A 16,882-nucleotide genomic window follows, 5' to 3' on the forward strand; every position below is an offset into this window, starting at 1 on the left:
GTTAAGCCATGCCAAAAATCAGGGGATGATGGGATTTGCTTGCAACTTGGCGTGCATGTGGACACATGGATAAGCTCTCCTGGTGCCGAGTTTGAGGTTTCTAACATGCAAATTGACGGAGCTATCCCAAGGGGTGTGAATGGGGTGCCCGATTTTCATAAATTCCCCAAAAATCAGGGGATGATGGGATTGCCTTGAAACTTGGCGTGCATGTGGACACGTGGATAAGCTATCATGGTGCTGAGTTTGAGGTTTCTAACGTGCAAATTGACGGAGCTATCTAAAGGGGTGTGAATTAGGGTTATGGGAGGTGCGTTAGAGGGTAGAGCCGCGCCAAAAATCAGGGGATGATGGGATTTGCTTGCAACTTGGCGTGCATGTGGACACATGGATAAGCTGCCCTGGTGCCGAGTTTGAGGTTTGTAACATGCAAATTGACGGAGCTATCCCAAGGGGTGTGAATGGGGTGCCCGATTTTCAAAAATTCGCCAAAAATCAGGGGATGATGGGATTGCCTTGAAACTTGGCGTGTGTGTGTATACGCCCATGAGGTGTCATGGTGCCAAACGTGAGGTTTCTAACTTCAACGGAAAAAAAGTTGTTTACTTTTTTAGCTTTCAATGCAAGCCTATGGGGGGGCAAAAACGGAGCTCCGGATCCGATCCGGAGCTCCGGGCGGAGCGGAGCGGAAGTGGGCGGAGCGGGGGCGGGGCGGAGCGACCCGCTCCGAAAAATGGCGGATCTGCAAGTGAAGCGGAGCGGGGGGTCCGTGCACACCCCTACTTTATTCCATGCTTCCTTCTCCACTCACATGTATGCTTGAAGCAATTGGAGAAGAATGCATACATTTCAAAGATGCACACAACTGATGTGAACATACATGGATTTTCATGCGATAAGAAAGAAAATGAATCTCACAATCTAATACAGACTCAAGTTGGAATGAGCTTTCAGATGGAATTCAGAGAAGTTTCATGAGCTTGAGTTTTGCTGATCCACACATCCCTTGCCAGTGGAGATGGGCTGGCTGACTAACATCTTGCTAACTCCCTCCACCAGCCCTTATGAAAGATGCAGTGGTGGTAGCTGTTGCAGTGCTAGGGCCAAGGCTATGGAAGTCTCCAAACACAGAGGAGGCCTATAGCTTCACTATTATACAACCAGCATTTTGATAATTGATTCATGTATTTTTTAGCTTCACTATAGGTCTTGTAAAGTTGGTTTTGTAAAGTTGGTTTTGCACACAAGAAAAACGCTGTGTTTCTTGTGTGCAACTAAAAGTTTCTGGGATATTGAGACTTTATACTCTATGGCCATAGCTAGACCTAAGGTTTATCCCTGGATTGTCCAGGGGTCAAACCTGTTCATCTAGGTGACCCACAGGGGATCCAGTGCTCAGGCAGGGGCAAACCCTGGATGATCCCAGGATAAATCTTAGGTCTAGCTGTGGCCTATATGTGTATCTATCTATAACTTCTGTAGCATCCATAAATTTGCAGCTCCTCTGTGCTTTTGAGAACCATCTCTAGCATCAAGAAAATTGATGCTAGTAAATCAATATTCTTACACATTCATTGATGGCCACCTATTGGCTTCCCAATTTAGTATGCTGCCGATGCCAGCATCATGGCACGTTTTGCTTCAGCTGCTGAGCTCCAGGTTTCTTACAAGATGGAAATAGAGTCCCACGATGGAGCTTAGCAGCTGTGGGGTTACCAATCATGATTGTGCCTGACGTTGAGCAGTTAGCCTACCGAGAAGTACTGCTGAGCTGCCAAGATGACATGCAGTTTGGATGGTTTATGGGAAGAAAGTACCATGACAAGGTTACACACCAAACACAATGTTATGGGCTAATGACAGCCAAGTAGTTAGGACTTCAAACGTATCAAAATAAACATTAGCAATTTCTGTTGAAATAATCCAGCAGCCATTTGGGGGTGGGGGATGAATCTGCTTGTTGACTACAATCTGCATCTTTCTTCAGTAGAATATATGAAAAATTCCATGATTTCTTTTTTCTTTTTTTAAGGCAATGCAAAAAATGGGAAGTGTCCAATCTGGCCATTGGACACATGGGAACTACCATTTATGCAATGGAGATTTAATGCTTCCTATATTCTCATTTGTGGATTGGGACAGGTCGGTGGAGCTCCCCTATGTGACAAACTCCGTAGGCGTGCCCCATTCCAGAAACAAGTGTTTTCACTTGTTTCTGGTTGCTCACAAAAGCACTAAATCTCCATCACCAGAGCAGTGGGTCTCACCCGTGGAACAGAATTGGTGGCGGCAAAGCACCTTGTTAAATATTACACCATGTATATGTGATATGCAGTTCTAGTATTACCAAATTGAAGTAAAAACAAACCCACAGAACTCCATTTATGAGAATGCTATGTTTCTGAGAATGAATCGACAACCAGATCAGGAAATTCAGTCTGCACCATAGAAGCAAAATAAAGTAAGGCTGTGCATGAACCTGACAACCCGCTTCGGAGGCTGATTTATGCTTGTGATGGGCCTTTTCTGCCTTTAATGTTGCATACGTGATGACCTTACAGCTGCCATTTATACAACATTTTATTTCCTGAAGAAGAGGAGTCACCATTTTAAAATGATATGGCAACACCTCAAAGATGGTGACAGCTGCAGGCATGCCTCTGACAGGTCCAAGACTCCAGCTAAAGTGCAAGGGGCCCACACAGCTGGGTGGGCGGCTATCCGGATTGGTCCAAAGCAATCTGAAGTGCTTTGGACTGACTAGAACCACTTAGGACTGAGTCAGGCCAATCCTGATCCACTTCAGGTCCAACCTGATTCAGTCTGAATCATCCCACTTTGGCTGAGAATTCAGATTTGGAGCCGAAGCAGTGCACAGCCCTAAAGTAGTGTGACCATATGAAAAGGAGGACAGGGCTCCTGTATCTTTAACAGTTGTATTGAAAAGGGAATTTCAGCAGGTGTCATTGGGATATATGGAGAACCTGGTGAAATTTCCTCTTCGTCACAACAGTTAAAGCTGCAGGTGCGCTGCCCTCTTTTAAATCTGGTCTCTGGTATCGCTCCTGCAGCTTTAATTGTTGTGATGAAGAGGAAATTCCACCCAGTTCCCCATTTATACAAATGACAGCTGCTGAAATTTCCTTTTCAATACAACTGTTAAAGATACATGAGCCCTGTCCTCTTTTTCATATGGTCACCCTACCTAAAGTAAAGCCCTAAATACAATTCCCAAGAAAGAAAGAAAGAAAGAAAGAAAGAAAGAAAGAAAGAAAGAAAGAAAGCATATTTTTAGCAACTATTTCACTGACATATTTGTCACCCACTCTAAGTTCTCATAGAACACTTGCTACTTTTCAAAAGAAGAGAAAAATTACTAGGTTGGATCCAACAAAAGCCTTGCATGTATGGAAAGTCTCCTTGTTTGCTGATTCCCCTTTAGCTGCAGTCCTTTACAGCCCTACAAAATCTGTTCCACTAGGTTGGGGGGGGGGGGGAAACCCAATGAATGAGGTGCTGGGGGCTGCACAGGGAGAGAGGAATCAAAGAAAACCACCTCTCCCCACTCTACCAGGAGGAGCATTCTGAGAGGAACTCTGCTCAGGATTATTTATTTATTTATTTATTATTGCATTTATATACCACCTTATTTCCTCCAAGGAACCCAAGACAATGTACACAATCCTCCTCTCTTTTTTAGCCTCACAACAACAACCCTGTGGGATAGGTTGGCTGAGAGTCTGTGACAGGCCCAAAGTCACCCAGTGGGTCTCCATGGCTGAGTGGGGACTAGAACCTGGATCTCCTGACTCCTGACACTTTAGCCACTACACCACACTCCCCTCCCCCAAAACCCACATAAAATAATAATAATAATAATAATAATAATAATAATAATAATAATAATAATAATATCCAATGCATTTGTTGTTTAAATTTGTTACAGATTTGGAAATAAGATATTTATCTGCAAGAGGAGGTGGGTAGGTTAGTTGCCATTTTCTACTTAACCTTGAGCATCATGTAATCTGAAAAGAAAATTCCTTCCTTCATACTTGTAAGCATATTTGCTCACTTTCTAAAAGTCTATATTCTCCCTGAAGACAAGGAGTATAAACTGACTTCTAACTCTGAGGATGGATCTGTAAGAACTGATCTATTATGCAGGTGCCCGGTTGTGAATGAGCAGTTTTGCTCATTAACTTGTTCATGCTCAAATAACTTCATTTAATACAATCAGAGCTGAAAAGGATCTCAAGAGGTCATCTTGCCCAAACCCCCAACTCCCACACTGAGACAGGATTAATTCTAGCTAAACTATCCCTGACAGATGTTTATCTGATCTATTTTTAAATACTTCCAGAGTTGGGGATCCCTGTGGCAATTTGTTCCACTACCCAAGCACACTTGAAAATAGAGCTCTTCATAATGTGTAGCCTTAATCAATCATTATGCAACTTAACACCATTGCTTAAAAAAAACCCACAACCAACTACCATGGTGAACATCGAATTCTAACACAGAACCACAGATATTTTTAAGGTACTGACCAGGCAATAATCTCCCATTTTCCAAATGTATATCTTTAAATATACATTCGTACATATGTTTTTTACTGTCCTATGGGTGCCTTGGTGAAGGCTAGTTTTGGCAGATTGTGTACTGATTAGCTGAGTCAGAAACATCTTTAATCAGAGGAATGAACCTTGGAGCTAAGGATTGCGGAATAAAAGAAAGGCAGAAAGGAGGGGTACAAATTATTTTCACAGAAAGGGGAAAGGAAAGAATGTGTTCCTGCAAAAATCTTTACATTGTACTTAGCAATACCATGGATACCTGTGATGTGCTGATTCTGAGACACAGAACACACATGTGTTTCTGCAGAAACATATCCCTGACATTCATACAAGGGCTTTCTGCTTCCAATTTCTATGCAGGCTTACAATGGGCTACTTTACATGGTGAACGTGTGATTTGAACTAAAAGCTTCCTTTCTTGGCAATGTTCTATTTAGTTTCAATAAACAGCACCATCTAGTGGCTGCATTATAGTGCGATGCTCTTGTCTGAGCAGCCATTCCAGGCTGAAACAAGAGAGTTGAGACTATTCGTTGTCAGAGCTATCTGAAATGTAAAAGAGAAGGTGATGTTGAGATGGGTGCTCAACAAAAAGGGGGTGGAGCCTGCAGCTATTCATTGTAAGTCCTTTTACACAGAAACCTCTTCAATTTAAACATGGAGATTGATTTAATTATGCATCAGCAAATCGCTTTGGGCTGGCAGATGCATCCATAATCACATTTAGCATTTTGCTTATTTTACAGTAATTGAATATTTGTAGTTCTTATTAGATTGATATTGCTAGATTTGACCTTGTGTATGTGACAGTAGAACCATTTAGCAAGATTATTTCACAGTTACTTTTCCTGCCTTGGCTTTGGCAAGGATGTCTTAAAGTGACTACTTCCTGGTTGTCTTCCTGGTATCATTGACCTGATTCATACTACATGGCTAAGTCATCATTGGTTATTTAACCCTTGGTTAGTTAAATTGCCCTCAAGTAGCAGTAAGATTATGCAAGGGTTATTTAATACCTGAATAATCCACAGTGGCCAGGTTTGCATGACACAGCACATGCCCTTATTGGAGGTTGCAAATTCAAAATGATGGCCACATGTGCCATGGTTAATGTGTGACCATGCCTCTCAGAAGCCTACAATGCTTACCCTAAATCAAGCAGCCTGCTTATATTGCATATATCCTGACTTTGAGCCCAAGAAAAAGTAAATAATCAGACCATCTGGAAATGTACACCCTTATTTAGCAGTAATAGGTGCCCTTTCTAGATTGGGAATGAAATATGGAGATTGGATGCAGTTTTGCATCTATATGCAAAGCATCTAATGCCATCAAGCTTGCATGGTTTGGAAGTGCCTGTGCAGTCTTGCAAAGTATGTGGGAATATCCATTCCCAATTGTTGCTTTAGATCTATAGCTACACTCAATACTTCCTTGCATATACCTATATAAGGACTCAGGCTATATAGTGTATTGCAGTTATTAAATTCATTGGGCAATCTGTGCATGCTTACTTGAAACTAAACTGTGCTGTATTCCTTGGGGCATATTCCTAAGTGAGCACATATAAAATTGCAACTTTAATGTCCATAGTTCAGTCCTTTCCCTACCATTGAGGTGCATGTGGCATTCTTCCAAAATGATTAGAGTTACTTCTTTTATTCTCCCTATATTAAGAATTAGGCTGTCCTAAATATATCCAGTTAAAAAAAAGGATTGGATATAATCTCTATTGTTGAGGATGATTTCATGTCTTTGCTATATTCGAATGGGCCATCTTTTTGAGGAGGTACAGAATGAAAACCATCCATTAGCCCTTAGTGTATTTGAAATGACATAGGTTTCTTATATCTGTATTTTCACAACACATGCCTGCTCCGTCTCCCTCCTGGCTAGCCTATATTAATAGCAAGAACATTTCTATTTTCTTTTGTGCTCTCTCATGGTAAGCTTACATTTCAGATTTGTCCTTTTTTATTACTGTTTCTTCAATATTGGAATGGATGTCCAACCCTCCTCCATTGCAGTAGCAAATGTCAGACTGCTTAGTTGTTTGCTGTATCCAATTTGCTATTGAGCTTTTTGATGTGGTACATGTTTTATGGACGTTGCTCTGTGTCTTAGTCCTGAATATAATGCCACTGCTTCTTATGCTGCTATTTCCCTAGGTGAGGAAACTTAAGCCTTTACTTCTGTAGATGTCACATTTCCAATCCCACCGTTAGGGGAGAAACCTCTTCCCTTTTGGAAACACTGATGCAATCATTAGTGATTGTGTCTGAATTTCCTAGAGCTTTACTAGCTCATCTTTTCAACAAAATGGAACCTTTGAGCCAAGGTGCTCAAGAAAGGGCAAAATGGTGGCAGAATACTGCTTGTTTCGTGCAATATTTTTGTTATTGTTGACCTGTCTAGAAATAAAACTATCTCTTGTTCCCAGGTGTGTTTGTCTTAAGATGGGACTGGTTGAATTTCCAAGTGGCTTTTGGACATGTCTTGGGGATTTCTCTGCCTCTACCTCTGAGGCAGAGTCCTTGTCCTCCTCAGGAGTTACCCTCATGGTATTTTATTAAATTTATTTATTTATTAAATTTATATGCTGCCCCATAGCTGAAGCTCTCTGGGCGGTTTATGGTAGTCACCCCTAAGACCTGGGCTTCTCCTAGTTTACTGGCAGATCCTGGGCACTGATGGTGATGGATGATCACTTGTACTCCAGTTCTTCCTCTGAGGAGGAATCTCCAGTGGGATCATGACAAAGGGTTTTGAGGGCTCACTGAGGAGTTGCAAGAAGGACATCCTGGGTGCATGATAGGGTCCAATTTGCCTTTGAATAAATGGGGCTGTACTCTATGTTTTAGGGAAATAGTTCAATTATTGATGCCAATTACCAGCCAAATGGAGAGTAGCGGATGTGTGTAAGTTTTCCTATCAGTAATGACATTAAACCAACTGGTCTCTTTTGAAGACAATGAAAGTCACTCTAGAATAGCTCTGAAAACAATAAGTATGTGTGTATACTCAGAGCATTGTTTGACCTGTAACAGCAATCCTGAAAAATCCAGAGGATGGGAAGTCTTGAATTTCAGTTACACTTCTTAGTACCATCTTGGCCTTAATCTGTCTCGCCCAACACACATACAAGCACCTCCAACTACCCTCTGGACAAGTCAAGTGCCACCCATTTGTTCTGAACAGCTCCTACCACACCACTAGCTCTACATTCTTGTTGCCCAATAATAATGGTAGTACTTACTTAACAGTTTGAAAAAGCATATTTTAAATGACCTCTGAATTAGTCAAAACTGTTGGACATTAGCATCATTCTCGGAAACCCTTTCCCTTTAGAGAATATCTTAAGAGCAACACTAGCCTCGCCCAAATATTCACAGTGTGTAGGGCTTGCATTTGTAAAAATTGGCATTGGTCCTGCCCCTGAGGACATGTGGCTAACTTGCCCCGCCAAATCATCCTTGTGTTGAGCATAAACATGTGCAAGGGAAAACATTCTGCACATATATTTCCCTGCAGAAATCCACACAATGCATGTTGGGCAGGGAGGGGCTGGGGGGAAGGAGCCATTTGACCTTGGGGTATGCATGCACAATTTTCTTGTAACTAATGTGTGAAAGGAGGCTACAGTGTTGCTGTAATGAGTGAAAGGGGGTACAGTTTTGCTACTCAGTAATACTGCCCACAGCATTCTTTTGTATAATCAGTTAGATGCTGAACTCCAGCTTACTCCAAATTGACTGATATATTTTTTTACTTCTGAATTTACAAATAGTTGGGAAGGCTGATATCTTTCCTTCCACTTCCCGCTGACAGGCTCTGCACATGCCAAAGAATTCCTCACCCTCAAAAAATGCTGCATGTACATATTGCTACATTCTAAACTTGTGACTTTGAAATATTCTTCCTTGTCTCATTTAACTTGTGCAGACAGTAAATATGCTTTGTTCTATTAACTTGCTTTTGGAGCTACAGCGCTTTGTTAAACTGCCTGCTAATTAAGTCCTATTTTATTCAACAACCTTGTTGCTGATTCATTAAAGCTATCACCTGGATTGTCCATCACATACACAGTCGCTCAGTAATTTTGCAGTCTCTCCTCTAGTTTCCCTGCATGATCTGTAGTTTAAGGTCAAGGAGAAGGTGGTGGTTCTTCAGTTTTGATATTATCTACTTGACATTGATTTATATGAAAAGCTTCAGTCTAAAATTAGACCATGTCATGCTGTTGGGACTGCATATTAACAGGTAGCAGTGGTGTATTACTTGCTGCCAATTTCAGGACGGTTGAATTTTAGTACTTTATCCTCCTGTGTTTGGAGAAGAGTTTATAATGAATCTTTCCCTATAATGAATCCTTGAAGTTTTCTGTGTATGCAGCAGAGTAGTTGAATGCTGAATATTTTCTTATAATTTACATCAATAATACATACATTCATGACCACAGTTCAGGATTGTCATTAACTCAATGTTTTAATTAGGGGTGGGCAGATCTGAGGTTCAGAAGATCTACTTTGTTTTATACTAGGGCCTGAAAGTCATCTAACCTCAGGTTAGTAGGCTTGGGGGAAGGGAAGACAGCTACAAAATGGTGTCACTGGGAGTGAAGCAAATTACCTATTGCACCCAGTGAACCATAGACTGGGATGACTTTTAAATGCAAGTACAAATCTACAGTATATATGAGGTAACTCATATATTCCTGAAACAGGATTCTAACAGCCTAATCTCTCTGTAACTGTATGGCCAGTAGGGACTGTAGAACTGGAGCATCCCATGAGTTTGCTGAGCACTGCTTGGCTGGCTCAGTTCCAGGAGCTGCCCCACGCCATTAGTGTGTCTGGGGGGATTGAAAACTTTCTGGAGGCCATGGAACACATGCTTTGCCTCTCCCTCCACACACATACCAATCGGGGCCTTTGAGGACCTCTTAAAACCTAGAGTGGACTGAGATAATAAACCTAGAGTGGACTGAGAGCCAGTGTAGTATAGTGGCTCAAGTGCTGGACTCGGTGTCGGAAGATCCGGGTTCTAGTCCCACTCAGCCATGAAAACCCACTGGGTGACTTTGGGCCAGTCACACACCCTCAGCCCAACCCACCTCACAGGATTGTTGTTGTGAGTAGGGGTGTGCACGGACCCCCCACTCAGCCCCGCGGGCCGATCCGAAAATTTCGGATCAGCCCGCTCCGCTCCGCGCCGCTCCGCCCATACTCCGCTCCTCTTCGCCGCGGAGCTCCGGCTCCGAATCGGAGCTCCGCAGTGAAGGGGAGTGGCGCCAGGTAAGGCTGGGAGAGGAGGGCAGGAAGTTTACCGGGCCCTGCCGCCATTGCCGCCCGTGCGGCGATGGCGGCAGAGCCCGGTAAGGGACCAAGGGGGAGGGGGGCCTTACCTGCCTCCATCCACGGTCCGTCAGCATCTTTAATTGAGCCCGCGGTTCAACCAGGAAGTCTGGGCCGCTTGCAGGCCAGACTTCCTGGTTGAACCGCGGGCTCAATTGAAGACGCCGATGGACCGCGGATGGAGGCAGGTAAGGGAGAGGAGGGCGGGGGGGTTACCGGGCCCTGCCGCCGTCGCTGCCCATGCGGCAATGGCGGCAGAGCCCAGTAAGGGACCAAGGGAGAGGGGGGCCTTACCTGCCTCCGTCCACGGTCCATCGGCATCTTCAATTGAGCCCGCAGTTCAACCAGGAAGTCTGGGCAAGGGAGAGGAGGGCGGGGGGGTTACTGGGCCCTGCCGCTGTCGCCGCATGGGCGACAGCGACAGGGCCCGGTAAACCCCACTTACCTTTCTGGCGGAGCTCCGGATCGAGGCGAAGGATCTGCCTTCACCTTGATCCTCTTCACCATGCTCCGCCGGCCCCCCAATCCTCTTCGCCTCTGCCTTAAGGGCAGGCGAAGCCCCCCGCTCCGCTTCTAATTCGCTGGTCCGATTAGAAGCGGAGCACATCCCTAGTTGTGAGGATAAAATGGAGAGGAGGAGGAGTAAGATGATGTATCCCACCTTGGGTTCCTTGGAGGAAAAAAGGTGGGATATAAATGCAATAATAAATAAATAAATAAATAAATAAATAAATAAAATAATACATAATTTCCCCAGCCTTGGAAAATTGTGTACCCTCCCCCCCTGGAATTAATGGCAGCTGCCATTAACACAGCAGAGAAAAAGGTCAAAGGGTCACACAGGTCAGGGTGAAACTGAGTTTCACCCAGACCTGTGCCCCCTTTGTCCATTGGCAGTAATGGGACAAAGATCCACCAGGCATGTCCTTCAGGGCCCTTGAGGGCCGGACACAGGGATGTCTGCTGCCCTTGCAGGCCCAGGTTGACTTTCATTCTATCCCTAATGGCCGGGGTGAGAAGGTGGTGGGATTTTGTTGCTATTCTTAAACAACTGTGAGTCAGAAACAATTGCCCAGCTACTGTAAATCATCCAGAGTTATTCAAATAAATCCCAATCCATTCACCCTTGGTTGCTGTAGGGGGTGGTGATTCTTTAGGATAGGTCATGTGTGGATGCACAGTGAACATGTGTATGTATTGGGTCGAGAGTTTGCCTTCTGTCCAAGTTGCATGCCTCCATGCATTCCTCCAAAGCTCTGGATGGAACCTATGCATGTACAATTGAACATGCTATCAGTGACATTATTAAGGACATTGATTGTATAGAGGGAGCCCACAGGCCCTAAAGTTATTTTCAGAGGCCCACCAAATGAAGTGGGGTGTGTGTGGCTATTAAGGAAAGGGACTTTTCAATTGTGGTACCCCGGTTGTGGAATGACCTCTCCAGAAGGCTTACCTGGCATCCATGTTGTGGTCTTCTCAGCACCAGGTGAAGCCTTGTAATTCTCCCAGGCATTTTAGTTTTTGATGTTTTAAAATATGCGATTGGGTTTTTTAAAAAATATTTTCACTTCTGCTGGATTTTACTTTGGTTTTATATTGTAGACTTAACCATACTGTATATTATGCCTTTAATTGTTGTGAACTGGCCAGAGACCTTTGACTACTGGGTGATATAGAAATGTAATAAATAAAAAGGTACGTAAAATACAGACGCACAAGTCTGTGTATATGTGTACGCTCTACTTAAATCTCTGAAGGAACAAATCTAAGTCAGGAGCAGAAGTAGTACGTGTGATTCTGATTCTTCCTTCCCCAATCTACACATTCAATGATAGAACTTTTATATTCAGCATTGTCATCATCTTCATGAACTTTTTCATCATCACTACCACCAGCTTTCACTATCTGTTGATATACATTATTATTATTATTATTATTATTATTATTATTATTATTTATTTTTATAGCACCATCAATGTACATGGTGCTGTACAGAGTAAAACAGTAAATAGCAAGGCCCTGCCGCATAGGCTTACAATACATAGATTGATAGATATGAATATGGGTATAGAACATGCTTCAGCTCTATAAAACAACAACAATTTTGTCACATTTCTCCTTTTCTTTCCTGTGAAGCACATTTTCTTGCAGTTGTAGATCTCACCACTAATTAGTTTCCTAATTGGCCTTGATGTATTTTTTACTGAATCAGCATTCAATTATTTGCTGTTTCTCAGGCAAATAATACATCTGCATTCAAAACTTTCAAAATGTATAGTGTATTTAACATGTTATCCTGCATTTCATTTATAGAAGGTCATTTCAAGGTTCTATATCACTAAAGGCTACACATTTTAAAAGTAATGTCTCAAGTGAGTAAAATTGAATGAATTAGTTGAATTTGTCACAGTAATTCAAAATATATTAATTTAAATGCAATATGGAATGTTTTGCAATTAATTATATTTTAATGGTATCAAGGTTTGATGACTGACGGACTGTCTTGCCACCAAGAAACTCTCAGGGACACCAGTGACTGGCCTCATCAGATGTTATATTTTTAGCCACTTGCTTCACTCATGGGAGTCTAGTGCTTGTATAAGAAAGCAATACAGTGGCTAAGATATGGATGTTAGCCACAGCAGCATCTGTGATTTTTAAAACTCCCAATGGTACCTTCAAGATCACATCAGTTATGAGAGTCAAGGATAATTCAGATGTTACCTACCTATTAGTGATGGATGAATGTTGCTTCAGCAAATTCATTATTTCTTCAGCAAAAAATAATAATTCACCTATGTTAGCTCAGATGAAAGTTTTTGGACATGCACAATATCAAAGCGCATCTTGGGAGCTGTATTTTGGAAATGATGTCATACTCTGGATAATTTAGTTAATATCCGAGTAAGCCATAAACTATCTTCTACATGTATTGAAGTTATGCATTGCAATCCACCATGCCAGGCAGCCACACCATCTGGTGCCTTGGCAGGGACATCATTTCCCATGTGGATTCCTTTTCCAGTATCCCTCTCACAGAAACATTCCAGTGCCACCCACCAACAGCACCAAGCAAAAAAGAGAAAAGAAAAAAAAGTACTGTATGAACAAATACCTGAATTCGATACAGTGAGAGAGAAATGAGTTGGCTGACTCCCTAAATAGGAAACCAAGCCATTGGTGAGAACAAAATGGAGAAAGGGGGTGCATGTACATCTACCTTGCTGTATCATTGAATGTAATTGATTGTAGTTAAAGTGACATCATCACATTATAGCTTAGGCAAGAAAAGACTTAAGCCAACTAATTGATTAATTCAAACATATGCAGAAATGGTGTTGTTTAGATGCAGCCTGTGCTTACTCCAAAGATCACGATTAATTCCCAACTAAATAGTGGATTTATAAAACACTAATGTTATGATCCTTGAAATCTATGCTATAAATTGCAGGCTACAAATATTGATAGGATGCTTCACATTCTAATTCAAGAGCTTTGTAGCCTTACATGTATGCAGCTAGACACAAACTCTCAGGGCATTTTGACAGAAAAGATCTCAACTCAGAAGGGTAAGACAGGGGTTAGCACCATTCTTATCCAGTGTTTACATCAATAATATCATGGATGAACTCTCTTCTCCCTCCTCTCCCACCCTCATCCATAGGTCTATGTAAAATCTCTATTCTCTTCTATGCAGATGATATGGTCTTGTTACAGATAAGGATGCATAGATTATTGAAAAAGCACAACACTTATTGTAGAACTGAATTTCTTGCAATTAATTATGATAGAACTAAAATTATGGTGCTTGCCAAAAGATCTCAAAGACATAAGTGCCTTCTGGATAATCGTTGTTTTGGACAATGCTTATCATATTTGGGTATACATTTCTCAGATGATTTGTCCTGAAAGGCACTTAAATAGATTATTATCTTGGCTGCTTCTAGACTGGCAAAAGATTGTTATGCTTTCTTCAGATCTAAGGTTGGCCAGTTGGTGTACTCAGAATTGAAAATATTTGAGCAGAAGATCTTAGGAAATTTCATATGATACAGAAATTTGGGAGCTCAGTAAAACAGACTGGAGGTTTTACCAAATAAGTTTCTAAGATACATTCTGACCCTTCCTCCCAGCACTCTGACTGCTCTTTTTCATGCTATCAGAGTGAACAAGGCCACTTTCTTTTTCTGAAAAGATTCATCAACATCCTGACTATCAATTGGCTAAATTTTGCTATTTAGAAGAGAAGAACAGGGGTGGTTGGACTTCTTGTTTTGAAAAACTGGCCCATTTTTCTCTTTCATTGGCTTCCTTTCATCTAATTGAGTCTAAGGTAAAATTAGAGATTGGTTGTACTCATGGGATGATAATAAATATGTGGAATCCATTCAACAAACATGATTTAACAGGTGTTACTATCTTTACAAGGACGGGTGAACATTCTGGACTTAATTCCTTGACTCACTCAGAGCTAGGAAGGCATTTATGGAGTTATGCTTCCAAACTATGCTTTTGGCATATATAAATCTTCCCATATTTCAACAACTTTGTATATGTAGGGCTCCACAAATAGAGGATATTATTCATTATATTTGTTTTTGTAAACTGTATGCCAGTTCCAGAAAAAAAATTACTTGCACCTTTGCTAGGAAGAATGTCTGATGGAATTTTGGCTAAGCAAATGTGTAAACCTCTTGTAGGTACAGATCCTTGTGTAACTAATCAAGTAGCCTTATTTCCAGTAGCTGCTAAAATGTTTATTATTTATTTATTTATTTATTTATTGCACTTTTATACCACCCAATAGCCAAAGCTCTCTGGGTGGTTTACAAATATTAAAACCATGAGAACCATTCAAAATATAAAACAAACCGTATAAAAGCATAATATAAAATACAATATAAAACCACAACTGGGACAAAATCGAGCAGCAAAAATGTTTAGAGCAAAGGTCCTTAAAAACTGCTGCTGTAGACAGTGCACATAATGAACTGATTTGAGTGGCTTGTTCAGCCTTTTTCTTTCTGTGACTGTGTCTTTTTGTCGTTAGAACTCAAGGTTCTATGCAATAAAAACAACTGGCTGACTGAGTGATTACTTATGAGATTTAGTGGCATCGCTAACACTGGCTGCACAACGTCCTGCAGAGTGTGATGCTCACTACAAAAATGACTCATCAGAAGGCCCATTCTTCCATGCCCGGCAAAGCCTGGGCATGGGGAGGGATTTGTGGGCGGAGCAGGGAAGAGACGTGGCTATCCTGCATTGGCAGGATTTCGCGCCACTAGGGCTAGGAGGGGTTGTGGCCTTTTAAAAGTATGTGTCTCACCCCTCCAAGCCCTCTTGCTTCTGCGGCTCCCTCCCTCCCTCCCTGTAGACAGTGTGAACTACTGGTCGCCAATAGGGGGCCAAGTAGGATTTTTTTGCTCACGTTCTGAATTGGACGTGAGTTGTTTCGCCTACTCCACACTGTAAGACAGCGGGGGAGTATAACTAGGTCAATTTGGCTGCGAGTTAATTTGGTCACCTATTTCATGGCAGGTAGGGAAGGGCATCCAGAGGGAATGTAATGGCGAGCTTCCAAGGCACTGTTACAGTGATAGGTGACTCCCGAGGGCTCCCAGTGTTGAGCCTTGTGGCCAGGCTGGGGGATAAGGACCACCTTTGAGGCCAACCTCTTTCATCCACCTTGAGCCTGAGGGCATAGGTTGGGGGTGACAAGGGAAGGTCTCCCTACCCCACGTAGGGGAGGGACAGCAGGGCGGCGAAACTGAGCGCCACCCGCTGGGCCTGGAAAGCTCGCCCCTTCACTTAGTAAGGCCTGACGCAGGCCTGGCTGGATGCCCGTTGGGAACCCTTTGCAGTTCTTGAATAAATGTGGCCCAGTTTAATTCCAGCACTTGTGTCGTCTCTTATTTCTTGCGTCCGTCCCACAAAGACATTTCTATTTGTATAGTAAGCATCATTGCACATTCCTTTTGGGCACTGATGCTGGCATAGAGACTCACCTACAGCCAGGGTACCCACATGGTGAAACCATGGCAAGTATTACAGCTCTTGCATGTATCTCTGTTACATGGTAATATTTCCAGCAGCCTTCCAGCTGTTATGTAGACAGCATAACATTTGAATCTACCCTTTGATTCATGAGTTCCTGGCTAATGCATTACTCTGCTCACATTGAGGATAACTCTTACAACTAAAGCTGCTGTATTTGAGACCATTCTTTCCCTAGCAATAGGATTCTCTCATCTTTTCTTACTGAAGAGCAGCTATTAGATAATACGGTACTAGGACGAAGGCAACATCTTACCAATGTGATATTGCTTTTCCTGCTAACATCAAAGGTTCATATTTGTGACCCTCTCTTAACCCAGCCTTGACCTCCATCCATTATGACCCATTTAGTAGCTAATTTTAGATCCCACATCAGTTTTCCAGCTCCTGATCTTTCTACTTTTAGCAACTGCCTCAGTTTTCCAGCTTTTTGATTTTCTCTACTTTCTATAACATCTTTGATTCTTGGGCTTTTGATTTCTGGTTTTAACTAAGCACCAGCCCTAATGAAATGCTAGTTGGTCTTTCAGCAGAAATGTAGCCCTGACTTTTCCATCTTTTCTGTACGTATGATTGAGACTTTCCTCCTTTTCATAGAAGAATCTTTTCTTCATTAAGGGGAACTTCAAGATCTGTGCTTTGCTATAGGGCAACACATTTTTGGTTTTACAGAAGATGAGCCATGTATAAACATAGCTATTCTCATTGTCTTATTTTAACTTCTCAAATGTGATAAACAAACACCCCTAGTAAAGACTAGTAGAAGGTACAGGTGTCCATTGACCCTCAGATACAACTTGGACCCTAATTTGGCACTTCGGAAAACAGCTCAGTTCTACTAATTCAGAGGCCAATTGCTCAGATACTGAACCGAAGCTGAGATTCAGAAAT

The sequence above is a fragment of the Elgaria multicarinata genome, chromosome 4 (assembly GCF_023053635.1).
Source record: "Elgaria multicarinata webbii isolate HBS135686 ecotype San Diego chromosome 4, rElgMul1.1.pri, whole genome shotgun sequence".
In the NCBI taxonomy this organism is placed as follows: Eukaryota; Metazoa; Chordata; class Lepidosauria; order Squamata; family Anguidae; genus Elgaria; species Elgaria multicarinata.